General features: G+C 44.6%; 1 long non-coding RNA gene across 1 annotated transcript; it reads right to left on the bottom strand.

Moving 5' to 3' along the window:
* Nucleotides 1-6701: 6701 nt before the first annotated feature.
* LOC121048210 lies at nucleotides 6702-7586 on the bottom strand. The gene is made up of 3 exons (XR_005798855.2): nucleotides 7525-7586; nucleotides 7077-7160; nucleotides 6702-6728 (listed from the first exon to the last, which is right to left on the bottom strand). It is a non-coding gene; the product is annotated as an uncharacterized LOC121048210 (long non-coding RNA).
* Between the last annotated feature and the right edge of the window lie 18930 nt (nucleotides 7587-26516).

Below are 26516 nucleotides of genomic sequence, written 5' to 3'. Positions count from 1 at the left end.
GATAGCACATATAATAGTGCAGGATCCAAAAAAGAGCCTTTTCGTTCAGCATTTCATCTAAGGATCTGGTAATGTTTGAATCTAGCTTGCTAGATTCATCGCTATTACCCCAAGAAATAGCTGTTAAGAACAGGTAGATAACATGAATGCCGTGGAATGACGAAAAGCTTTGAGATTCATCCACCTGAACAATCTACAAAGCTTTCACCTCATTACAAAAAATAAATGCAGTCTCACTAATGGATTTGGCCATCAGGGTGCCAGTGTTACAGAATACTTTCCTGCCCAATGGCTGCGGGCTTTGTCCCTTTCAGCCTGCCGCCTTGTGACCATGTAACAACGAACAGCATTGTATGACACGATCATGTTGGTTACTCCATAATAAACCAATCCGTACGTTTCCAGCATTTCAGACAAGTTTGAGTTTGGGCGTCAACAGGTTGTTTACCTGAATCACCAGATAGATAAACTTCGTCAGTCAGAACAAAAACGGGAAGCCATCATTCAAACACCACGGAATGAACAGGCTTCGTTCCTTCCTCGTGTTCACCAGCTACAACTGAAGCTTCCTGCCTCAAATGTCCCAGCTGCTGGCTCCACCTTAAAACCTGCTCCGGCAAAATGTGAAATGGAGCTGGGGTTCAGAGGGGGATGAAGCCTTTAACAAGACAGACCAACACTGCTGTGGTCAAGTCGTCAGGTGCACTACAACCCCACTCAGGAACTGATCCTGGGATGAACACATCTCCAGATGGAGGTGGAGCAGCGTTGTCATATATACCATCAATGTAGCCAACAAGCGAGTGATTCAGGTCCACAACATTCATCAGTGCAGAGAAAACAAATCCCTACTTGAGAAAGAGGTCCAAGTATTAATTTTCAGAGGAACCAAGACTCATGACTGAATAGTAGGCAGAACTTTTATGCTCAAAACTGATCATGAGCCCTTGATGGGAGTTTTCGAAGAGTGCATGCAGACCAAATCCAACCCTGCAGCTGCCAAAATACAGTGCTGTGCACTCATGGTTGTGAAGTACTGCTAAACATTTAGTATAAGCCTGGACAAGCAAACAAAGATGCAGATCCACTAATTCAGCTGCAACAGGAGAAAACAGCAGATTGCATGGAGTGCAGACCTCGGATATTTTAATCCAGTTTCCCAAAAGCAGCTCGAAGATCTAACTACAAAAAATCCTCCTCTAGTAGCACTTCGAGAGACAATCAAGAAAGGTTGGCCAAGAAAGATTCGAACATTCAGTCCTGCAACCCTTCTGCCAACGGAGGGACATATTTACCTCAGATGGTCTTCACATTCGTACAGAGGAGAGTGATCATGCCCGAGAAAGTGTGGGACACCTTCCTCAAAGAACCCACTGATACACAGGCAATACTCTAATGGCCAGGTATTGCTAAGGCGACTGAAGACGTTTTACAAGCTTGCACAGTATGCCAACAGCCTCGGCCAGAAAGCATGGCTCCGTGAACTTGAATTATTCTGGACCGTGCTGCCCTATATAAGGGAGAATGGTGCTAACTGGGGTGGATAGTTAACTATCTGAAAAAGCCCTTTGTTCAATAAGACCTCCTGTTTGCCTGGTGCATGATAAGAGAAATGAACTGTTTACACTGTTCATTTCTCAGAATGAAATCCGCCATCTAAGACACCTAAGGACTGCACCCCGCGTCCACTGTCGGACGAAGTCGCTGAGAGGGCAGTTAGTATCGTGGTACACTGTCTGCCACAGGAGGACAATCTGCAGCAGAGCTGATGATCAACTTTTCTCTCAAGTTTGTTGCATGGATTTCATCACTCAGAAAAGCAAGGGTAGACCTGTAGAGATCCAGCAACCTCAAGCAAAGCAAACTTCTCTTTGCAAGAAACTTCGGAGCTGTAGAACATTGGGTGCCAGGACGATCTCCCAGATTCTGAGAAAGCGCAAAACTTTGGTACAAATCCATCACGGCACAATGAGGCGTCGCCTGGAGCATGGATCAGTTGTGCCCAAGACATACTAACTTAACTCATTGCGAGTTGTGTTATGAATGACCCCACTGGACACTTTCTTGTTTGGCAGTGAACCAGCAAAAGAACTAGGCTATGGACCAGGAAACAATCAATACAAGCGGTGCAAGGATGCCCCGCTCGGGCATGGAGAGCACCTACCCAGATGAACCTTTAGCTCGCATGGGGGAGTGTTGGATCCCGCCATCAGGAGGCCAGTGTTTCTGGAGACTTTCCCACGCAACAGCTGTAGCTTTGTCTCTTCTTAAAAGCCTGCTTGTGACCATGTAACGGACATGTATGATGCAGTCATGTAAGTTCTTCCATAACAAACCAATATGCATGTTCCTTGCACTACACAGATTTAACAACCACCAATATTTGAACCGTGGTGTTGATAAAGGCAAAACAATAAAGAAAAAGAGCTTCTGGCTCACAATTGCACTTGATGCATGCACATGATTAGCCACCAGCCTCCTTGCAACATCCTGGAGCACTGGAGCATAAGAACATTAACACAGCTCTCGCACTTGCTGGACTGAGTACAAGCGTCCAGACGAAAACTAACTACCAGAAACGAAATGGCTGCAGTTAAGTCTACTGCAAACAAACTAACCCACCAATGCTCGACAATTAGTAAGTCGGCAACCACAATGAAAAGAAACGAGACAGACCTAAAAGCTTCAAGCGATGACCATGGAGCTGACGTGGGTCTCGTGCCACTGCAAGAGAAAACACCAAAACTGGAAAATCCAAATAGGTAGGTGGATAAAAGAAAGGGTCGGAGGCGAAGTGCAGGTGCCGAAGTGTAAGGGTCTTGCACGGTGAAGGCTCACATGCAAAGCTTGCGAAGCAACAGAACGGCCTGCAAAAGTTTTGAGCGGGTGCAAAAGAAATGAGAAACATGTGAATACAGAAAGAGTGTGCTAATTACAAGAAGAAAGCAAACTGAAGAACAGGGGAAAAGACAGGCTCACATGGCCAAGTCTCTGCATCGACTTCCATGCAAGGAAGCAGGAACAAAAATCAAAGTCAAGCAAAAGGAGCATGTAAAACATGAACAGCATTCAGAATAAAAGAAAAATAGACAAAGCACAAAAAACGAGACACGAAGGATATTCGCATGACAGCAGAGGCTTACATAAGCTCACATGCAAAGCACACAAACATTCAAAGCCATAGAAAAACAAAAGTTCAGCCAAGAGCTTAGAACAAAAGCAATGCGCAAACCAAATAGCAGAAGCTGCACTATACAGAAAGAAAGCAAAGCAAAAAACAATAATGAAAGCAGGGACAGCAGTCACCTCACTTGAGGGGAGCGAAACACTAATCCCTCCTACGCGGTACAGCCATGGACTTGCTGGCAAAGTCCCTGTGTTCAGCTGCCCTAGCTGCCAACCTGCGACTCTTTTCTCGCAGGAACAGTTGCAGCCGTGCTGAGACAGAACCGCCTAATAAGCTTAGTTTTTATCTCATGGCACTCGGGCAGCTGAATACGTTGGCTCTCTGTGGCCATCCTTGCAGACAGGCTGTTCAAGATCCCCTGCGCACTCATCAAATCTTGGATGGGGCTGCGAAACACTCTTTCACAAATTGTGAAGGGGGCGCGTGCAGCCTCAGACGGACAAGTCAGTGCGTCTGGGACATAATTTTTGAGCCTGATGAGGCTGTTTGCAGGTGCTGTGCATTCTTGAACAACTGCAGCACAGGTGTCACACACAGCATTATTTTTAATGACTGTCCTCACCACGTACCCACAGTAATAGTCAAAGCTATTCTCTTCAGGATGTGACAAAGTTAATTCCACTTCCTCCAGCAAAGTGTCAGTGGGCACAGTGGGCAGTACATTTAGGTCTGCGAGGTCTGTAATGAAGCATCGTCCAGTTCGTAGGACCCTGCCTTACAAACCTTAAGGTACTCTCACAGGGTAATAATCTTAAGGGCCATCTTAAACTCCAAGGCAGTTGGCAAAGGATTTCCCTCTCGTACCACTGAAAACAGGTTTTCCAGGCAATCCTGCGTGAACCGGGATGTCAAAATAAATGAAAAGGAGTTCCTCTCAATGAGATTCTGCTGCAGGTCCAAAATGGACTTAGTTGACAGCATTACGCCCGCTCGTACAGTTTTAAACACTCCATCCCCGATTGTCACACGGAGCAGCAGGTCCTTAAAATTGCTCAAAAAGTCCAGTGTGTCTTTGTAGCGGGCCTCATTCTGTCTACTAATCGCAAGGACCGGGTGCCTGCTGCTCATGAGGTCAAACCACTTATTAACCTGTTCGAAGAACCAGGCCGTGGTGAGGAAGTCCTTGCTCCATCCATGGTTCTCCACCAGGAAGCGAAGGGCGGTGGCTGTCGAGTGGCTCAGCACCCGCAGAGCAGTGCTCACCTACAAACAAAGAAATGCAGAGTTTTAGATTTTCAAGCCAATGCAATGTGTGGTAAACTCAGCTGAAGGAACGAAGTCTGACGACACCTAAGCACTTCTTATGAGTTGTGAATGCGAAAGTATGAATGTCGCTCTGCTCCCTTAGTTCGTCTGTGGTGTAGTGGCCTAGATGGCCGAGTGCGTGCTCTCGTGAAGTGGCCGCGCCGCGCTGAGCTCGGCCGTGCAGCCTCTCCAGGGTTTGCCTGAGCAGGCTGCGCAGCCAGGCCCGCACCGCCGCACCTCTTACCAGCAGCCGGGCCGCTGTGTGTGCTGCACCGCCATAGAAAGGGCTTCTCTGGTGGCAGCCCTTGGAACTACGCCGCGCCAGGGCAAATGGGAGCCTCGTTCATTGATGATGCGCAACAGCCAATGGCAGCCTATCCATCAGATTTCTGTTACAGACGACAGGCTTTGCTCCATTGGGACAGGGGAAGGTGCCACTTGGCGTGGCTTCAAAGCTGATGACGTCGGTTCGTCTATGGAACAGTTAATGCTTTTGCATTAAAACCTAAAATCTGGAAACTGCACCCTCAGCCAGTCAAAGAACTGCAGGGGGACATATGGAGGTAAAGGTAGACAACTTACGCTTGTATTGTCCACACAAATCGTTTTTTTTTGCACTTATTACGAGTTCTTAAGACGCTCTTAAAGTTGTTGTCACTTGATGAGGACAACGCTTTTGCATTTAAATTTACAGTGTTTCTCTGTGATCAATGCCCACACTGCAGTAAAGCACACACTCCATTGTCACTTAGGTGGTTGTAGTGCTACAAATGTCACTTACCTCGATTTCAAAACCACTGTTTGATTTTGTTGAAATCATTTTAAAGGGATACTACAACGAAATTTCGGCGCTTACTTTTTGGTCTATACTTGTTCAAAGGAGCAGTATCACATTGGACACGCTATTATCTTGTTAAAAAAGATATGAAAAGAAATTTTAAGACAAATTAAATGATTAGCAAAGAGCACCTGGTGGATGTTACTAAAGCCTTGTTTGTAATTCCCGTCTAGGAACCTTGACAGGTAGTGACGATAACTGTCTCGCCTAGAGCTATACATGCTTTGAACCTGACATCATCCCAAAAGCCCTACGACCGGCTCAAGAGAAGAGGGGAGGGAGGAACTCCCCACTCAACCGGGCTCTCTTTTGTTTGTCCCAGACGTCGCTATTCTCTCTCTACAAGATTATAGAAGATTAACCCGTCACTCGAAATTCGTAGGAAAATAGCTTTGCGGTTAGTTGCGGTGACCCGATCGTGGCGTGCTTCGACCACTTCGGTGGCTGGAACGGCTAGGGAATCCTGACGTCAGCCTCGCCGCAGCTTTGCTCATTTCGAGACAAACTATGTCACGATTGCACCGGATGTGATGTGCTCTTTGCTGGCTGCTCTCCGAGCGCTTGCCAGATCGGGCCGTTTAAAACGATAAATACAGACATCAGGCTCAAAATACAAACGAGCAATTGTCATTTACGGATAACGTGGATCATATTCAGCCAATTTCTGAACACGACGGGTATATTTTCAATTTCGTTGTAGTATCCCTTTTAAGGGTAGCCCAGCTATTTTAAATGTGATAGCATTTCCAGCCCCCTGATTTCTTGGCCTTGAGCGTGTCAGTACAGTCGCCATCACCAATACCGGCGGGGACATGTAAAGCCATGTTGCTAGATGGCTCCGCACCGGTCTGGAGATGCTGCATGGCCCCTGCTGCCTGCTGTAAAGAGTGCGGTGGTGTTGCCTCGGGGCTACGCAGATCCCTTGAAGACACTTACGTAGCACATCCCGCTGGTTGCCGTAAAGGGCGTCGTCCCAAGACAGGTTTGCAGGGTTCCCGAGGTCCCGGCTGCTGCTCCCTGCAATCATGGCATGGGAACAGAATGATGCTCTGCGTCACAAGATCAATCCGAACCGTGCAGGAACCATGAGACATACCCCGCTGGTGAAGGCTCCGTCGCTAAATGCCTTCACACCGGTCTGAAGGCGCTGCATGGCCCCTGCTGCCTGCTGTAAAGAGTGCGGTGGTGTTGCCTCGGGGCTACGCAGGTCCCTTGAAGACACTTACGTAGCACATCCCGCTGGTTGCCGTAAAGGGCGTTGTCCCAAGACAGGTCTGCAGGGTTCCCGAGGTCCCGGCTGCTGCTTCCTGCAATCATGGCATGGGAACAGAATGATGCTTCGCATTACATGATCTATTCAAGCTGTGCAGGAACCATGGGACATACCCCGCTGCTCGAGGCTCTGCCGTGGAATGTTTCCGCACCAGTTTGGAGCTGCTGCATGGCCCCTGCTGCCTGCTGTAAAGAGTGCGGTGTTGCTACTTCAGGGCTAGACAGGTCTCTTGAAGACACTTACGTAGCACCACCCGCTGGTTGCTGTAAAGGGCATTGTCCCAAAACAGGCCTGCAGGGTTCCCGAGGTCTCGGCTGCTGCTTCCTGCAATCAAGGCATGGGAACAAAATGATGCTTCGCATCACAAGATCCATCCAAGCTGTGCAGGAACCATGGGACATACCCCGCGGCTGGATGCTCCGCCGAGGAATGTTTCCGCACCAGTTTGGAGCTGCTGCATGGCTCCTGCTGCCTGCTGTGAGGAGTGCGGTGGAGTTGCCTCAGGGCTACACAGGTCCCTTGAAGACACTTACGTAGCATATCCCGCTGGTTGTGGTGAAGGGCGCTGTCCGAAGACAGGCCTGCAGGGTTCCCCTTGAGGTCCCGGCCGCTGCTTCCTGCAATCATGGCATGGGAACAGAATGATGCTTCGCATCACAAGATCCATCCAAGCTGTGCAGGAACCATGGGACATACCCCGCTGTTGGAGGCTCTGCCGTGGAATGTCTCTGCAGCAGTCTGGAGCTGCTGCATCGCCCCTGCTGCCTGCTGTAAAGAGTGCGGTGGTGCTACCTCAGGGCTACACAGGTCCCTACGTAGCATATCCCGCTGGTTGTGGTGAAGGGCGCTGTCCGAAGACAGGCCTGCAGGGTCCCCCTTGAGGTCCCGGCCGCTGCTTCCTGGAATCACGGCATGGGAACCAAATGATTCTCCACGTCACAAAATCAATTCAAGCTGTGTAGGCACCTTGGGAGTACATACCTTGTTGGTGGAGGCTCCATCGCTAGATGGCTCTGCACCGGTCTGGAGATGCTGCATGGCCCCTGCTGCCTGCTGTAAAGAGTGCAGTGGTGTTACCTCAGGGCTACGCAGGTGTCTTGAAAACATTTGCGTAGCACAACCCGCTGGATGCCATAAAGGGCGTCGTCCCAACACAGGCCTGCAGGGTTCCCGAGGTCCTGGCTGCTGCTTCCTGCAATCATGGGATGGGAACAGAGTGATGCTTTGCATCACAAGATCCATCCAAGCTGTGCAGGAACCATGGGACATACCACGCTGCTGGAGGCTCTGCCGTGGAATGTTTCTGCACCAGTCTGGTGCTGCTGCATGGCCCGTGCTGCCTGCTGTAAAGAGTGCGGCGGTGTTACCTCAGGGCTACACAGGTCCCTTGAAGACACTTGCGTAGCATATCCCACTGGTTGCGGTGGAAGGCGCTGTCCGAAGACAGGCCTGCAGGGTTCCCATCGAGGCCCCGGCTGCTGGTTCCTGCAATTCCAGCATGGGAAAAGAATGATGCTCCACGTCACAAGATCACTCCAAGCTGTGCAAGAGCCATGGAACATAACCTGGTAGTGGGGGTGGTTCTCATTTTAACCTATTCACATTTTTTGTTCTTGTATGTGCCTTCACATTTTAACCTTCTCAAAATAACTTTTGTATTTCTCCTTTTCTCATTTCGACTCTTCTGAAAACAAACTTTCTCATTTTATCCCCTCTCAATCTCAGTTTTACAGATCTCAGAAAAATTATTTAATTTTGATCCTTCTTGAAACAACTATCATTTTATCCCTTCTCAATGAAACTCATTTTTACAGTCCTCAAAAAAACTTTTGCAGTCGGACCCTTCTCAAAACAACCTTTCACTGTTTATCCACTCTCGGAGCAACTTTTTTATTTCAGCGTACTAATTAATTTATCTTTGTGAATGGGAACTTTTGATACTGCTATTAACCTGGATTTCACTATTCAGGCGAACAGGAACGGCACGCATTTGTCAGCAGGGTAGTTTGTTCTGGCGGGAAGACTGACTGAGGATATCGTACATGCAAACTGACATATCACATACCGGTAAAGAGCATGTTCTTTAATCAACTGAGAGTTCCCATCGACAGCCTAGTGAGAGTGCCACTTTCATTTTATTATGTGGACTGCTGTACAGAGAACTTGTAGAAAACTCGTAGCAATGGCATTCATGTCTCTGAGCAATTAGCGTGCTTGGGCATACTTACACCAAAATGGGGGCTCCCTTGCTGTCCACATTATTATATCTCTACTTGTCTTCCTTGAAGCCACGGTTACGAGTAGGAAAGTGCTTCAAAATTGGAATCCCGGAAAAAGGGGTGCTCCGACAAACAAACGGGGAAAATCACGACACAACAATAGTGTCATGCCCGAGAGGGTAAATATTAGGTTATTTCCTTAATTGTACTTACCAGAAAAAGTGAGGCCCTAGCCGTGATCTATATAGGGTGTCCCAGTTATCTCGAACCAAGATTTTTAATAAAATGACTAAGTGCTCTATGCAAACAGAACTAATGTTCTTAGTAGGCCTCTTGGCGAAGAGTCACAATATTTTTATTTTGCCTAATTAATTCATTAAAACAAATTAGAAGACCTTTAAATGTTCATTCAAGGAAAGGTGTAAATTTGCAAGTTGTAGAGAGCACGCGCTCGACGTGTTTTAACATATGGTATGCTTTGCCTGCTTTTTATTCCAACCTTCAAAGAATGCCTATTCGCGGCCCACCTTTGCGCCATAATTGGGTGTTCAAAAATAGCATGTTGTCTCGTGGTACCATATTTGATGGTCATTTCGTAAGGGCTGGACAAAAGACACACACAAGGTGCACTACGATACAAACACCTCACTTCCAACTGACATTTGTGCCCTTTTATCAATATTTTAAAGTTAGGTCAATTTCTCATTAATTCTTTAATTAGAATCAATGAAAATTACTGTTTTATAGAAAAGGTGACTACTAACAACGGACAGTTGGTTTTAAAGCACTCCTTTTTTGAAAGCTTGGTTCGACATAGCTGGGACACCCTGAATATGCGCATTTATAACAAGTGGAAGTTCCAGGTGTGGCAGAGGCCAGAAGTGGGCTAAGAAGAACAGAAATGTCTCGGACATACTGTGCCACTTGGCGACGCAAATTTCTTTGCGTGATTTTCTAAAACAAGACTAGGGCGAACTCTCTGCTCCAACTCACCATAAGTGGGCGAACAACAAAGGTTACGGCCCACGTGAGCCAATCAGTGCGACGGTGTGAAGCATGGGCACTGTTTCACACAGGGGTAATGCTCACTGACGGCGCAATGTCAGTGGCTCGCCTCAACGATCAAATAGGCTCGTCTGGGAAGCAGCCTTCATTCTTTGTCAAGTTACACTGAAACAGAGTATAGTAGCCTGTTTATTTGTCTTTTTGAAGCCGTTTCTAACCTCCTTTGTGTTCATTCTATCTAAAAGTTGTGAGGGGAAATGAAACTTTAAAATAAAGGCTGACCGAGCATGCCGCAGCATTGGACAAAAGCACATCATGATGCTGCAGTGCTCTGCAAAACTGTTGGGATACAGCTGATTGATAACAAAGCTTTCTGTAAACAGATCTGAAATTTAAGAAGCATTTGCGGAGAGATTAAAACAGGACCGGTTCAAATGCAAAAATGTTTTTACGAATAAGTTGAAACGGTAACGGTCAAAACGAAAAATTTGAGTTTAAATGAGAAAGATTGTAACACAAAGGGAGTCCCTCGAGAATGTGTTGAAACAAGAAAGCTTGAAATGTGAAGGGCGTCTTGAGATGGAGTATAGATGAGAATGGTCAAAATAAGAAGGGTAGAATTGAGACGGAGTTAAAATAAAAGTTCAAATGCAAAGGGTTTTGTTTTTTATCGACATACACCTGCTGGCGGTGCCTGTCGCTGCATCACAAGGCAGCCGAGTGTGATGAGAACGTTTTGTGTGCCACTAACAAAAACAACAGAATAAAACTTTTCATTTGCATTGAACCACTGGTCGTCTCCAAAAAGCCGTAGTTTAAGTTACATCAGGCTGCAAAACTGATTGGTGTTGTATCATGCACTCCTCCACGACCATCACTCAGAATTCAAAAAGGGTCTCTATTAGATTGCAATGTCAATCAATGCCACAGTATTCATTCCCAGTAGTTGGTCACCTGTGTCTTTAAAACCACATCAGTAGAAGATGAATTATTTATTTTCAAAGTTACTCTTATAATTACTTGCTTTAAGTTACTCTCATTATCCAATACCTAATCACCATTTACACTAATGAACCACACCTGATGAAGGTGCAGATTAACTGGAATAAAAGTTGGGTTCTTGCCACAGGCACTCACTTGGCTTCTTGACTCTGAAAAGATGGTTGAAACAGCTGTTGCCTTCAGCTTCCTCCAGCCGGCAAAACGCCTTGTCTGGTATTGCGAGGGCTCGAAGTGGTCCTGTAGCGGATAACGTTTTGGGCGACGTCAAACATGGGCATGCGGAAGCTACAGTCGAAGACGAGGCTCGCGCACTCAAAACACGTAATGGTCACACGGGCGTATTCGATGAGCGAGTCGCTTGTCGAAAACATTTGCTCCGAACGCCGATTGCCTAGGCCGTTCCGCGACTAGATCGGACCGCAAAAAGCGGTCAGCTAGCAACTGCTCAAACCGCGTCGCCTTTTTTTTTTTCTCTTTCTATTTTTGCGATGGTCGCTTTTGCAATGAAAATTATCGCGTGACTCGATCGCATCGCCGGTGTGAACGCGCCTTTACAATTCCACCGTAGCGCCCGATAAGTACGACGCCACAGGTGGACCGCTCGTCTTTCTGTGGTGCCGCGAAAGCCCACAGACGCTTCAAACGCACCAGACAATGTAATGCAAAACAAATACTTCACGGTCTATGTCGGAGCAATTATTTCGCTGCTCTCGCGTGACAATATTAGCAATACCTTACCTGGCAAACGTACGTCCAGGCAGAGGGATTCCATCCTGCGCCACGTCCTATTCTATCCAGCCACAGCTTCCTCCTCCTGGGTGATTTCGGGAGCTTAAACAGCCGAACTCTCGCAGAACTTCTGTTCGGGCACTCCAGCGCACAGCAACCGCCCATTTTTTCAAATGAGCGCGGGAGCGCCAGGCCCGCTATCAACTTTTTTTTTTTTTTTCTTCGTCACTCGGGCTCCAGTCGATCTCGCCGATCTCGCCGCACCACGCAGTTCGCTTTGCCTGGTTTGAAACGCATGTTCGTTTATTCTACCGTTGAATATGGACGTGACGACAAACTCACATGCGCCACGTTTTCAGTCACTGAGAGTCACACCTTTTCACTCCAGCGACGCTAAAACGGCTTAAATTAGTCGTGTCACAAATTTAGAGCACACGACCACCGCTAGGGGCAGTTTCGCGGCCTGTGGTTGGCTCCGAGATGATCGCCTATTCAAACCAATGTATGGCCAAACTCTCCCAATAAACGGCTCTGTGCAACAGTGCTACGCCCATATCAGAGCCTTCATAAACTTATGTGAGCCCCAGCACTCAGCTTTGGACATTAAAGCTGGCCTTGCTGTTCGTAAAAGAGCACCTTCTTAACGACTTCAACAAGTATACTTTTCTGTGAAAGATTTTTCATGAGTTAAGTGTATAGCATCTTACGCTGTTTACGTAACAAAATTGTTATATAAGCCTGTAAACTTATTGGGCGCATTACGAAGGAGGTATGTAATTTTATTTTGAAGAACAATACATTATATTTCTGAACACATTGAACACTATGAAATTTAGGCTAAAAATGTATGTTATAGCAACATTTTCTGTTATACGAGTAAGTATACTTGAAACGGCATATTGATACTTCAGACCGATGTTGTTGTAAAAAAAGAAAGAAAAAAAAAGCTATTACCGAACCCCGTTTTAGAAACATGCTTTTCATATAATGCTTGTCAATTTATGAGGCGCTGGAGAAAACCAGACTTCTGCGTCAAGTCCTTATTTTGATCTCTTTACGAGTTCAAAATAAGGACTTGATACGAGGGCCTCAGCACGCACCTCGTATCGCCGTGCAGCAGTGCTCTTCCATAGCCTAAAGGCCGTCTGCTTTCATTGCCGTCACCATGGGAACGAACGCCGGGTTTCCCGAACGCCGTCTGCTAGCCTAATCTTTTTAGTTTTGTAATAAGCAGGCGCAGACTGTCGCCGCGAAGTGTCGTGAACACAGAGGGGGGGGGGGGGGGGGGGAGGGGGGAGGGGAAGGGGAGGGGAGGGGGGTTTAACACGCTCTCCGGGGATACATGCGCTGTCCGAAAAGATAATTCGGCGTTCGTTGCCATGGTGACGGCGATGAAAGCAGACGGCAAAGAAAGCATGCGGGAAGGGCTCCAGCACGCACCTCGTATTGCTGCGCCGCAGTGTTCTTCCGCAGCATAAAGGCCATCTGTTTTCATCGCCGTCACTATGGCAACGAACGCCGATTTCCCGAACGCCGTCTGCTAGCCAAAGTTTAATAGTTTTGTAATGAGCAGCCGCACGCTGTCGCCGCGAAGCAGCTTGAACAAAGGTAGGGAGGCGGGGGGGGGGAAGGGGGATTAACGCTTTCCCCAATGATACATGCGCCGTCCGAAAAGATAATTCGGCGTTCGTTGCCACGGTGACGGCGATGAAAGCAGACGGCCTTAATGCTGCGGAAGAACACTGCGGCACAGCGGTACGATGTGCGTGCTGAGGCGTTTCCCGCATGCTTTTCAATGGGCAGAACGCGAACGAAAAGGAGTTCGAAATAAGGACTTAACGCAGAAGGCTGTTTTTTTCCAGCGTCTCATAATTTGGCGAGCCTGACACGAAAAGCATGTTCTTTAAGCCATCCGCGCTCTGTTCTTTTTTTTTTAAATTTGTAACATGGGTTTGAAGTATCAAATTGCCCTTGAAAGAAGGTACGGATGTACCGTCCAGAGAGCTCTGGTTTGTTTCCACATCTTTTTTAATACATTTGAATCTTGTCTATACGTTTTCAGTGCCAAAAAGGAGATGCCCCCCCCCCCCCCCCCCCCCCCCCCCTGCCCTTGCACTTTGAGGAGCTATGGATGAAACAGGGAACCAACTTTCGAAAAATATATTGCACTGCTGTGGAGATTTGCTATGTTAACTCAGTAGGTTGTGATTAATTTTCAACTCATTTTCTTTTAAATCAGCAATCAACACATAGCTGAAATGAAAGAATGTGAGCCTTACAGGTATATGAGCAAAATGTTCAGAGTCCATCGAATAAAGTTAGCCCGGATACTTCCCCGCGTCAGCTGCTGCTCCTGAAACGCCAGTGCAAAGTAGTGAAGCTCGCCTTGTGCATTAATAGGAAGCAGTGAAGTATAAGTGTTCTGAACGCAACAACCGCGAAAACCTATCAGCGGGAAAACATCTACGAGGTCCCACTATATACATGATTATGAATCATTTACAATTTAGCGTAGCGAATAATATTATTAAATCAAACTCAAATTGTGAGTTTCATCTTGCTCGAAACTAAAAACTAGTCGGGTAGTAGTTTGTTCACCCCTAGAAAAATCAGCATCAATATTGAAATGGACTAGTAAGCAGGACATGCCTCGTTCCAGTCCCAAAAGTAAATAACAATGGAAGAGAGTAAATCACATGAATATTCTCTGTCTTTTAGATTTCTACACCTCACTTAGTGTGACCAGATGGTATTACTATGTTGTATGATAGGAGTGTCACTACGTGCAAAAAAATAAAAGCTGAATTTTTGCGTGTGTAAAGGGAGCCTTTTTCGTCCTTAAATCAAAATTATTCTTGAATTTTCTGGCAATTACGGCACTAAACAGTGGTCAAGTTAAGTTGGCAAGCCACGGGAGACCCCTACGGTCACTAAAACTTTTATTAGGCGCTTTGTCGAAAAATTCAATCTTTTTGGCAATCAAGCTAATAATAAGTGTACATCTCTCCTAGCCATTAGTAGGGCATAAGCGCAGTACATAACGTGCGCAGCCAGCTGCAAATATATGCGGGACATGGGAGCGCCAGCCGAAAGGCATCACTGCGCCATCTGACAGCGCTGCATGCTGTCGAGACCAGTGCTCTGCACTGTCAGACAATTCATCGTTGCCTTTCGGTTGGCGCTCCTTCCTCCAGCAAAGTTGCAGACGATTGTACCATCGTGTTCAAATGAATTGGGAACAGTGATGGAACTTGGAGTGCACTACCGGCGTAGCTTCCAAGCTTGGGTTGTGTTTGGCGTGGTTCAAACACATTGGAGTAGAGCGCTGCGAGTTTGTGCTTCCCACTCCGATGTGTTTGAACCTCGCCAAGCACAACCTAAGCTTGGAAGCTGCGCCGGTAGTGCACTCCAAGTTCCATCACTGTTCGCAATTCATTTGAATCCGATGGTACATGCATGCCATTTATAATCATATTTCTGAAGGAATTTTGAAAAAAAAGATGTGGAAATAATAGTAAGAACATATTCTACGCCATGATATTTATGCCATATTACTAACAGTAAAGGTACAAAAAAAGTGGCTGTTTATGGGCTTCGTGGAACTTCATTCAAGGACTGATAATCTAGTACAACAATATTTTGAAAACTTGTAGAAGTTTCCGAAGCCTTTTCTGGGATGCATGCTTCGAAAACAATTTCCAGAAATGTATCCCTGCAGAAAAAGGAGGCCGATTTCTAGTTGTTTACAAAAATGACTTCCCTCAAGTAAACTGGGCAATACTGAGCTCATAAATAAGTACCTGAAAATTGAGACAATGTTGGTCACTGCTTCTACTCAGTGGTCCCAGCCTCTTCTTTTTCATGGAAGAAGCTGGGACCCACAGCTCCTTCCCTTGGAGCAGCAATTTAAGGCTTGCAGGTGTGCGCTTGGATGAATAACTGAGCACGCTAGAAGAAGATATGCTCCTGCTGATAACATTTCTCCAGCCGAGCCCCAAGAACGATGCTGTCTTGGGGTGGAGCCTAGAGATGAACCAGGCTGAGGTCAAGGTCAAAGAACAAAACGCAGCAGCCATCTTTCTTCTTCTGTTGCTTGCATCCCACCTTAGGGAGGAGCTTGAAGAGCTCGTCCGGTTGCATGGGGTAAGGTGTTCTCTGTAGAAGAAACCTTTTATTACAACTGCACATCTTTATGATTCCTGTGAAAATAACCTCCTCGAAGTCGCACAAAAACAGACAATCTTTTTGAAATCCAAATAGGATTATTTTTCTTATTTCTATCTTATTTTCTTATTATTAGGATTATTAAATAGGATTATTTTTCTTATTTCACTGTTACAACCGCAGACTGCGGTTGTAACAGTGAAGCCTGGTAGCACGTCTCGATAGATACATTACTGCTTGATTCTCGTGGTTCATTAGGTCCTTACTGAGAATTAAGAGAGCTAATGTTAATTATGTTAGCTATTATACATCTGCTGGAATAAATATATACTAACAGCTGTATGGTTTCTGACTAACATGTCGTGAATTCATCATGTAAATACAGCTATGTTTTATATCTTAGGCGACAATACAGATGACGGAGAAGTTTCGTAATGGCCTGGCCGCCTGCCCCATCATTGTCGCATTGGGTGATTTTAAGAGGCTTTTTGCTTGCTAGACTTTTGGTTCTTACAGATATTTTGTATTTCATAATTTGTACGATACTACTATAAAATGACACTCCAGAATTTACAACTTGATACGCAAGCTTTAATTGTTCTCAGATTTATAAATTGGGGTACATAATAACTGAAAAATGTGCTTCAAGCATATTCGTAGGGGTGCGCGAATATTCGTAAGTTTCGAGTAACGAGTCGGATATTGGTGTATTGGACTCGTCATCCTAATCGAATTGTCTTTTTTTAATGTTTCAAATATTTTTAATAATATCCTAATTACCTTGTTTCACCTTTTTTCTAGAGGCCGCCATGACCACCAGCACTGCCCCAGGTCTCAAACGACCCTCTTTCACGTTGCCTTTTCTTTTTTTTAAATTTAGCGTAGCTAAAAAAACAAAACAAAAAACTTTATATTGTGTACCTATGATATTACTAGAGAGTTTTAGTACTCTGTTCTTGTATCCCTGACCCTGAAAACGGGACTTAGTACTACTTCGGCACCTTTGCTTGTGTGGTATTATTATCAGGCATTGTTCAAGAGCAGAAAATTGTCTACTGAAACCCACTGCTGTATTGCCCTTGCTTTTAATACCTGAGATTGGCTTTTCAAACTAATTATGTCTTATTTCGTAATATTTTGCTTTTGATCTGTTGGTCAGTTAGTCTTTCAGTGCTCCTGGCAGTTGTATGTGGGTCACAAGCTCATGATCGAAAATGTGAGCTTCGTGCAGGCTATGTAGCTTCCTTTTGCGCTATACTATTGACTCAACATTAAGTATTCCAATGGCACAGGGACGACAGTGGAGTTTATTCCAAGGAATGCTTCATTTCGTCCATTTTTTTTTCTTTATTTGTTTTGCGGATTTCATTTATCCGCAGAGGGGGCAGAGATAAAGGCATGATGTCTGACAGCGCCTCTGCCCCCTGCAGTTCATGCAGCGGAAATATTATTTAAAACAAGTCACGGTGATAATAAATAACAAGACAGCCATTGTCATAAAAACAAATAGAAACAATTATTATAGAAATATCTGAAAACACATGAAATACAATGACCCAACTCAAACAACTACACAAGCGGCGCAGCTTGAACAATGTGCGGCGATATGCTTTTCTTAACCCAGAAGTAAAATGAAATAAAAAGAAAAAGAAAAATAGCTCGCACAGAAGACACTGAACTTCCCGAAACGCCCACATCCTCAGGTTTTAGAAGCACGTCATAATGCTGCAAATCGAGGGGTGGGGAGAGCTTCCAGAGCCCGCCCTGCCTGCTCTGAAAGATTATTTGAAGAAAACTTGTTTGTGAACTGAATAACGCATGGCATTTCTGCCCGACTTGCGTCTTGTGTAAATTGTGGATTTTTTTAAATATTTTTTTTTAGTTTGGCTTCTTATTTGGGTTTAAACAGGTCACAAATATTACAAGACAAACATGTTTCAAGTTCTGCCATTATATACATATCAAACAATATATTTGTTTTATGGGCTACCAAATTACAAAGATGATGGCAACTCCCGAATTCTTATATATATATACGTATTGTTTGATTATAGTGTGAAGGCACTGCTAAACATTTTTTTTTGCTTTAGTGTTCATATTTGTTGAAAAAAATAGAAATTGTGATGCGGCCCAGAAAATCTAGCTGTGAAAAAAAAAGAAGAACTGGGGTTTCTGAACTCTGGTAGTGCCTGGGAATCCCTAAGATTGTTTCTCCCATGGTGGTTATCGTTTTAATTCTCAGATGTGCCGAAGGTGGCTTCTTTCCTTTCATTTACGCCGAAGTGCTCAGCCTGCTATATCCTGCTACAGTTCAGCAAAATTAGGAGACTGCATCAACATTGCGCCAAAAGTTCATTTCACTTTCTCAATGCCGAAACTATACAGGCCTCACCACCAAGCCTATCACTACGGTAGGCTTGAGTGGATGTTCGAAACTTTTGATTATGGCTTTGAATGTCGCACTGTTTGATTAGATTTTCGCATTGAATTCTGACAGTACTCAGACATTTTATGGTATTCCCCATTGCCCCTTCTAAGAAAATGAGTGTGCTTCACACCGCGCTTCGGTGCACAGCGGTGAGGCAACATTTGTGGCGTAGACACTAAGATTGCACGCTCCTCGCTTCCTCTTAGTGCAGCTGCGTGCTTAGCGGAAAACTACTCCTCCATAGCGGGTATGGCGCGTGCGCTTTCCCTGGTATTTATTTTTACAGAAAAAGAAACCTTTTCGTTTTTCGTACAAATGTTCAATCTTGAATGGAAGTATAGGTGATATACCGTGGTTATGGTTCCTGAATGAGGCTCCGACTGGTGTGTTGACATCGACACTAATGAGTGGTAGGAGCGAAAAAAGAAAGCCCAGTTTTAAGTAAGAGGCAGGCCTACCTTAGAATCTCATCGTGCCATTTGCTGAGCAATGAATGAGAATAAGGTGCCTGCTCCCAATGTTCTTGCTGCTCCAAGATAGGCTTTTCGCTTCTCCAGAGGCTGACCCAAAATGATACGAACCAGTCAGATCACTGTGTAATATCACAGCCCCGTCTCATTATTGCACATGACTGAGGGAAAGAAAGCGAGGAATTATTTTAGCGGCCCATTTTTCACCTTTGGTTTTATGGCGCAATAGGTGGAATGTGAGATAAACATATTTTGTTTTATGGTTGTTGCCCTTTATGATTTGTGCTTTGGTGTAGTTCGGAGGTTACCTTATAAACATTTATGCTCATAAATGTGTATGAGACGCAGCTCGTAGAATTCACCCACGAGTTATACACTAATTTCGAACCGAACCACCAAACAGATGCCCTATTTTTGGACTTTTCGAAGGCTTTCGACCATGTTGGCCACTGTCGCCGGCTTCCCAAAGTTTCATGCCTCGGAATCGACCCTCTCATTCTCTCCTAGATCCAGGATTTCCTCTCCTCTCGCACTCAATTCACCACAATTAATAGTTCCTCATCCACCCGGGCTGAGGTTACCTCGGGAGTTCCCCAGGGCTCGGTTCTTGGTCCCCTACTTTTTCTGATCTTTATTAATGACATTCCAGGCAAAATTTCCTCTGACATCCGCCTCTTCGCCGACGACTGCGTCCTATATCGAAGGATGGTTTCTTTTGAAAACCATCTTCTTCTTCAAAGTGACCTGAACGAAATTCAAGCATGGCGCACCAGGTGGTTAATGAGACTAAACAAATCAAAATGTAAGTTAGTTCAGTTTTCACGAAAACGACAAGAATCTCAGTTCTCGTACAAATTAGAAAATAACTTAGTCGAAGACGTCCTGTCCTATAAATACCTCGGTGTGACACTAATTAACGATCTCACCTGGAACGCTCACACCGAGCTTATATGCGCTGAGGCGTCTCGCTGCCTCGGTTACATAAGACGAAATCTAAAATCGGCCCCCCCATTCGTGCGAAAATTGGCTTATGGGACATACATTCGACCCAAATTGAAATATGCTGCGGCCATTTGGAGCACTCACCAAATATACTTATTAAATCATCTCGAGGTAGTCCAGAACAGCGCTGTCAGGTTTATTTTGAAGAAATATTATTAGTCAGTTTGCGCATCCGCCCTCAAGAGCGAACTCGAACTTCCTTTACTAAAATTTACTACTACCTCTCTGCGCTACGAGACCCTCTCCTCCTACTCCCCTGTCGATCTTCATCATGGCTAAATCACTCGTGTCACATTTCCCGCATCCCAGGCAGTACAACCTATTTTAACTCGTCCTCCTTCCCTCGTACTTTTGTGGACTGGAACGATCTCCCCTCACTTAGTGTAACCCGGACGGATCCCACCGCATTTCGCACCACTCTTTGTTCTCATTTCGGTTAATCCCCACTGTGCCGTTCTATTTGTTTATCTTGTGCTTAGTGGCTGCCATGCATCAATGTTTTCGTCACCTCATGCTCCCCATGTACCCAGACTAATTTGTGTATTGCCGTTGCTTCTGGCGATGCCACGTTGTTTTGCAGCACCCCATGCATTCGCATATTTCGTTGTTACTGTTTTATGCTGTCGTGTCATGCACCTTATGTAATTCCCTCAAGGCCTTTAAGGGAACTTGAATAAATAAATAGATAAATAAATATGTACAGGTGAGCTGTGTACATATGGGATTTTACACTTGTGCTATAAAGCTTGGTATTCAAAACTAGCCTGGGGAGTAAAATATAAGCAGGCACTGATTTAAGGGGATACTAAACCGAAGTTTGGATTTCACTGAACAAGTCCACAGAAGCATCCAACAAGACTCCACACACGCAAAACCATCGCTCACACGGCAATATCTCGAATAGTGGCCATATTTTTGGAAATGAAGGGCCTCTCGCATAAGAATCGAGGAAGATAGGAAGCCGCTCCCCTGGTGCGGCGGCGAGACGACGAGGAGTACGACATGGCGCATTTCGTGCCCAACCGCGCCTTTTCTTTCCAGAAACCCGGTTATCCATTTGGAATATTGCTGAATGAGTGACGTCTCTGAGCTTATAGTGCCGCGCCTATCACTTTTGCCCTGTTTTGTGAGATCCTAGTTTTAGTTCAAACCTATTTTAAAGATGGTTCACAGAAAATGCCGTTTCACTTCCTCAATTACTTTCTCAGATCGGACCTGTTGCATATATACCTCATGTATTTTCAGACACCAAGCTGGTATCCCAGGACGATTGGATGAGACAGGATGCCTTAAGTTCAAAAGGAGCAAGAACAAGAGCCCTACAGGTTGTGGGGTACCTTGGAACTTTCAAGAAGAAATAGTGTTATGTGAGTATATATCTTGTTTTGTGTGTTACTGCTTGTTACGTCTTCCCCATAAAGTAGGCTAAACTATGTTTTTGTTTTGAAGTCATCTGATGGTTATAGATCGAGCAGCTTTATATTTCTAGTAATTTCTTTCACGTTCACCAATATATTATCTTAGAACCTGTCTTTGTTTGCTCCTTTTTGCACACATACGCTACACTCAGCTTCTATGATGTTTCGGGAAAATCATACAATTTGTGCTTCGACAGATTGCACACCAAATAATTTGGCGACATCATCACTGGAACCATTGTTTACTCCACAGCTCAGTTACCGGAGACTTATGTCAGGGTTTTGTTCCACGAGGATGCAGAACTGACTGGAAAGTGTTTTATGACGTTGCGGAATCGTACTAGGCTAACTCTTGATGCCAGATGTTTTCTGTAACCTTCAGCTATACTACAGAATCTGTAGGTGACTGATTACATTCCTCTTACCGTACACCAAGCATACGGAATCGTACTACGCTAACTTTTGATGCAGAGGTTTTTCCGTAACTTTCGGGTATACTACTGAAGTTGTAGTTCACTACCTACATTACTCTTACCGTACATCAGGCATAGGCTATCATACTATGCGAACTCTTGATGTCAAATTTCCGTAACCTTCCGTTATACCACTGAAGCCGCAGATTCCTATTTACATTACTGTTAGCGTACACAAATGCACATGGTAGCGGTAAAATCAACTGTGAGCTGCGGCTTTGGTGGTATTATAGAAGGTTACAGAAAACATCTGGCACCAAGAGTTAGCGAAGGTCGATTCTGTACTATGACGGGACTTTTTTTAACAGTGCAAGACAAGCGAAATGTCAGCTGTCTTCCTGGGGAGCATTCTGTTTGCCTTCGGGGACTAAAACAAACAGATGCACCAGGAGGACTTATGACTGCTTTTGCTTGCGCACGCCTCTCGGTTAGTTCCATCCAAGCGCAGTTAGTCCCCAGCCTTTCTGCACAGTACCTAGCTTGAACAGGAAGGTCTTTTTGGGGAGCAACTGGGAGTTCAGAAGATCAGATGCTGCCTTTAGAGCTTTAAGACCATCTATTTTTCTTAGAGTGATACTTCAAGAGTTCCGAGGTGACGTGCTGATCATGAATGCCTTAGGCGCGAGGTCCATATTTCAAAGCAAGGCCTTACTTTTGAAGTAAATTGAGTCTAAAACGATATGGTCAGCTAGCATTAAGAGTAATCGAGTATAAGACTGGACCTTTTACCCATAAACACTGATCACAAACATATTCTGTCGTCGTACGTTATACTGCAACGCCGTTGGGATGGTAATCGTAAAGCCAGTAATTAAAATACAGAAATAAAATACTGTGTTCTCTAAGGCACGAGCGATATCCTTCAGCCTTTTATTGGAAGCAAGCCTTATTAAATTTTGAACTAACAGTTCTCTATTATAGTATTTGTACAACAATATTTTAATGCAGTTTCATACTCAATATCAATTAGCTTTTCTTTATGTTGTGGAACTACAATAAACCTGACAGTTTCTTTTAAATACATTTCTAAATTAAGAGTGTTAAGCGGACCGTTTCCTATTTTGCTTAAATGACGCTATTTTGCTGTAAGAAGGACCATCAAATGAGACTAAAAGTAATACCGTACTATTTTGGAAATTAACTTGCCGTTTCGGAATGCGGTAAGTTCTAAAGTTTATACTTACTTTCATTTTCACTTGAGGTCGTTGGCGCACGTATTAGCACTAGCTACAGGAAGTTCTGCTTCTAATTATTGTTTGATGTTCTAGATATATCCTAAATGGCAAGGACAGTGTCTGATTTTTTTCTCATACTTAATACAAAAGGAAGTGGGTCATATAGTTTAAATTTATACACACTCCTCAGTTTAAAACAAAAACAAAAAAAATGTGTGTCTAAGTAGACAGCGCGACACTGTGGGCATGACCAAATCATCGCAAGGTTTTATCTTTTTTTTGTCATGCGAATCATTAACTGTCCCATGAAGCAAGCTGACGTCATCAGTCTTGAAGCCGCGCCAAACGACTCCTAAACTTCTTTCTCCGAGTGAAGCCGGCTCCCAGCTTTGAAACCACGCAAAAAGCCTAGCCAAACAGCACTTAGTTTCCCCGATCCCAAAGAAGCGGAGTGAAGCTTATGGATTTCGGCTTCCGTCCCATTGGATGGCGCGCGTCATAGTTTCAAGAAACGAGGCTCCCATTGGCCGCTGCGTGTCATTTTCAACGACCGCCACCCCATGGCGCTGCGTGTCCGCAAGGCAGCGGCGCCATCGCTCCACGCCCAATGTAATTGCGCCGAAGGGAGCGCGCGCCCTTGACCGTCGACGCAAGTACGTTGCAGACGAAATAGGGGAGTGGAAGAGCAACGTGCAAGCTTTCGCATTTATAACTCATAAGAAGTTCTTGGGTGTACCTCGAGTATTTTATTTGTGACGACGACAGCGTAGCCATTAACACTAGTTGCGTGCTGGAACAGGCACGTCCGTGGCACCAACATCGGGCTATAAAAATTGGGGTTCCTCAGTATTATAATATCTAAATGATAAGAAGAAACGTCGACGTTTACGCTTTACTGTGTGGCGCGGTGTACTTTCCTTTCATATGGGACATAATATGTTCCAAAAATACCAAGTTACACAAAGGTACGGTTTAAAGGGCGCACAAAAAGACAGGGACAGAGTAGAGAAAGATGTAGACGAGAAACATGCGCGTTTACGTGTTTCCCTTCTTTGTCCCTCTTTACATCTTTCTCTCATCTGCCCTTGTGCTTGTGCGCTACTTAGATCATGTTTAATCAGTACCAACTCGCCCAAATGACCACTTAATACAAACGCACCCTTACTACTTGGTTTTGGACTGCTAGGCGGCAGCAAAAATTATGAGTTAGGCTAGTTGGTTAATTACGTGCTGAAAGCGCCTACAGACAGGGAGAGCCTTAAGATTGACGGCAACAAAATATGCGAGACTTGTGTTGTCGTCAATGTTAACTTTGCCTGTTTCTTTTGGCACTTTTATTAAAATAGGTGGCAGCTTTCATTTTACATTGCACATTGTCACATATAAATCGCGCCCACGTTTGCGACTGAAGATAAGCGCACAGATTTTTTTCTCGTTTGACGTTTGTCGAAGGAATAACCTCCCTTCGGATATACATTTTGCTTAAGATAAACGAACTTTCTCGAAACATTCATATTTGAGCGTGCTCATTAATTGTGATCGGAATATCTATCAAAGTCAGTGACGTCATACAATACTGCCCTTAGTTGTTGCTGTAAAGGGGACAGCGGTGGAGACGATGCAAAAGCACTTCGGTCCTGGCATGTCCTTCATCACTGTGCCTACGAACTAGATAAAATATGTATATGTAAAATAAAATATGTATGTATTAAGTAAGACTTGATTTGATTTGAGTAGTTCTTAAATAGACTGCCTAAGGACCGGCCGCGGCCGAAACATGTCGGCACTAACTCAGTCACTTTCTCCTTCTCCTCAGCAACTATGAGCTATATTGTTCGATAATATTACCTCCGAGGGCAGGTTTTTTTTATTCCAATTAGGAATTCACAGACATGTTCAAATAGCACCTGCCATCGACAACTCTTGTTGATGAATGCTTGCGCATAGACTTGACTTGATAAGAAAAATACACCATGGTTAGATTGTATTCTTCATTATTTTATTGCAGTTCAACTTTTATACATACTTAAAAAAATGAAACGTTGAAACAGGAAACGTAACAACTGGGCAACAAAAAGCATCACAACAAAACGAAAGATCGCACGTAACAAGAAACAACATACACACATGCACTAGAAAACTGCTTTCAAGCATTGACATTTGGCCGTTTATCTAGTCAAGTAACAATGCGGAGAAAGCTTCGATAACATTAAATCAAATACGCAGAAAAAAAAACGCTATAGAGGACAATTATTAGCCAGAATTACAAAAGAAGAGCCTAAAATTTATTACCTGTTGCTCGACGAGAACCTTAAAAATCCCAAAGTGTACGTCAAAATCCCACAAAGACACCGAACGCTGCTTGAACGATTATTTTAAAGACAAGAAACAAAGACACAAGGAGTTTGAAACAAACTTTCTCAGCCAGCGAGATGTTGTTAGTTGAGGTGAACATCGTTATGAAGACGAGTAATGCCACTAGAGACACTGGACAGTGAAAATCACGACCATCGGAGTCCGACACCACCGCAGGATGGGTTATTGCAACGCGCACTGAAGTTTGTACAAGACCCCATAAAGACTTCCATGAAATAAGTTACGTTCAAAGATGTGAGAAATAAAGAGCGGAGAAGGAAACGTAGTTAGCGTTAAACATAGATGACAGGGATCAGCCAATCAGCTGTCTGAGTGGTAGACTCACGTGACTGCAGGTGTCTTTCTGTTTGGCGTATGAAAGAAATCAAAGACTTCTCACGTTTCTGCGTTTCCGTAGCATGAGTAGTCACATGGGTTTTAGTACATTTAAAATGATAAAATAGAAATATCTAAGAAATAGGCAAAACCCTTGCTTATGCACTGCTCAACTGGAATTGTCACTCACTTGCAGCAGCGCACAAGTTACAAGGGTAAAAGCAGAAATTAATAAACCGTTTCAAAATCTTCCACAGATCCTGAGCCTGCGAACTTCGCAGTTGGACTACTTACAATGCAGCTAGCTGAGAGGCTTAACAAACATACAAATATTTACCACGTAACCTGCAGTTTAAAATTGAAAAAAAAAAAAACAAGTACCACAGTCGTGCCCTGACAAGTGTTTTGGGGTTATACAGTGCAACAAAAATTTCGTCCTCGTTTTTTTTTTTTCTAAACATTGCCTTTTGTTGTACTGTCACATATGCCTACCTTCCGAGAAAGAAAGAGACCTTTAGCCATGCCTCCAGATACCTGTGAATGCAGTTTAAAACGTGCATCTAATACAACTTTCTTGTGAATGTTATGTCTTTAGGTAGCACGTAACTTTGTCAATCGTACAGGCTACAAGACAATAAACTATTCACCGAACCATAGCGAACATCGAAGCAAGATCTCAATAGCTCTTACTTCTTCAGAGCGGTATCACCTTCTTACCAGGACATAGGACGACCTCGTCGCTAATTGTTTGCTGAGTAATATTTTTAAGCTCCCCTAGCATGGGCTTCAGTGCATAGGCAGAACAGGCATAGACGACGTAAGTTCCGCTCCAAAGCGTAATGAAAGTAAACAGGGACACCACAACTCTGACGGTCCAGTTGGGCGCGGTGTTTGGCGTCAAGTGAACAGAGCTTCGTTCATTCGGTGTGATTTCTGGTTTGTGATGGTGGTTGGTGGTCATCTCGTTGGTCATTGATTCTGATCGGTCGCAGCCATGTTGAAAGAAGAGAGAGGTGTCTGAACAAAGCCAGTCCAAGCGGCAAAAGTTCGCTCGGGCTTCATGAATCTCCCGGCAGGGGCACGACGGTTTAGGGGCCTTTGCATTGTCGCGGCCTTGTAAACGTGCGCACTAGTAAGGACGGTTCCTTGATATTTGATGCTCCTTAAGATGCCCCGAGAGATGTTGCGACATCTCAA

The sequence above is a fragment of the Ixodes scapularis genome, unplaced genomic scaffold (genome assembly GCF_016920785.2).
Source record: "Ixodes scapularis isolate PalLabHiFi unplaced genomic scaffold, ASM1692078v2 PGA_scaffold10__122_contigs__length_95168666, whole genome shotgun sequence".
NCBI classification, from domain to species: Eukaryota; Metazoa; Arthropoda; class Arachnida; order Ixodida; family Ixodidae; genus Ixodes; species Ixodes scapularis.
Note: the sequence above shows the minus strand (reverse complement) of the source record. Positions and strands in the feature narration are given on the sequence as shown.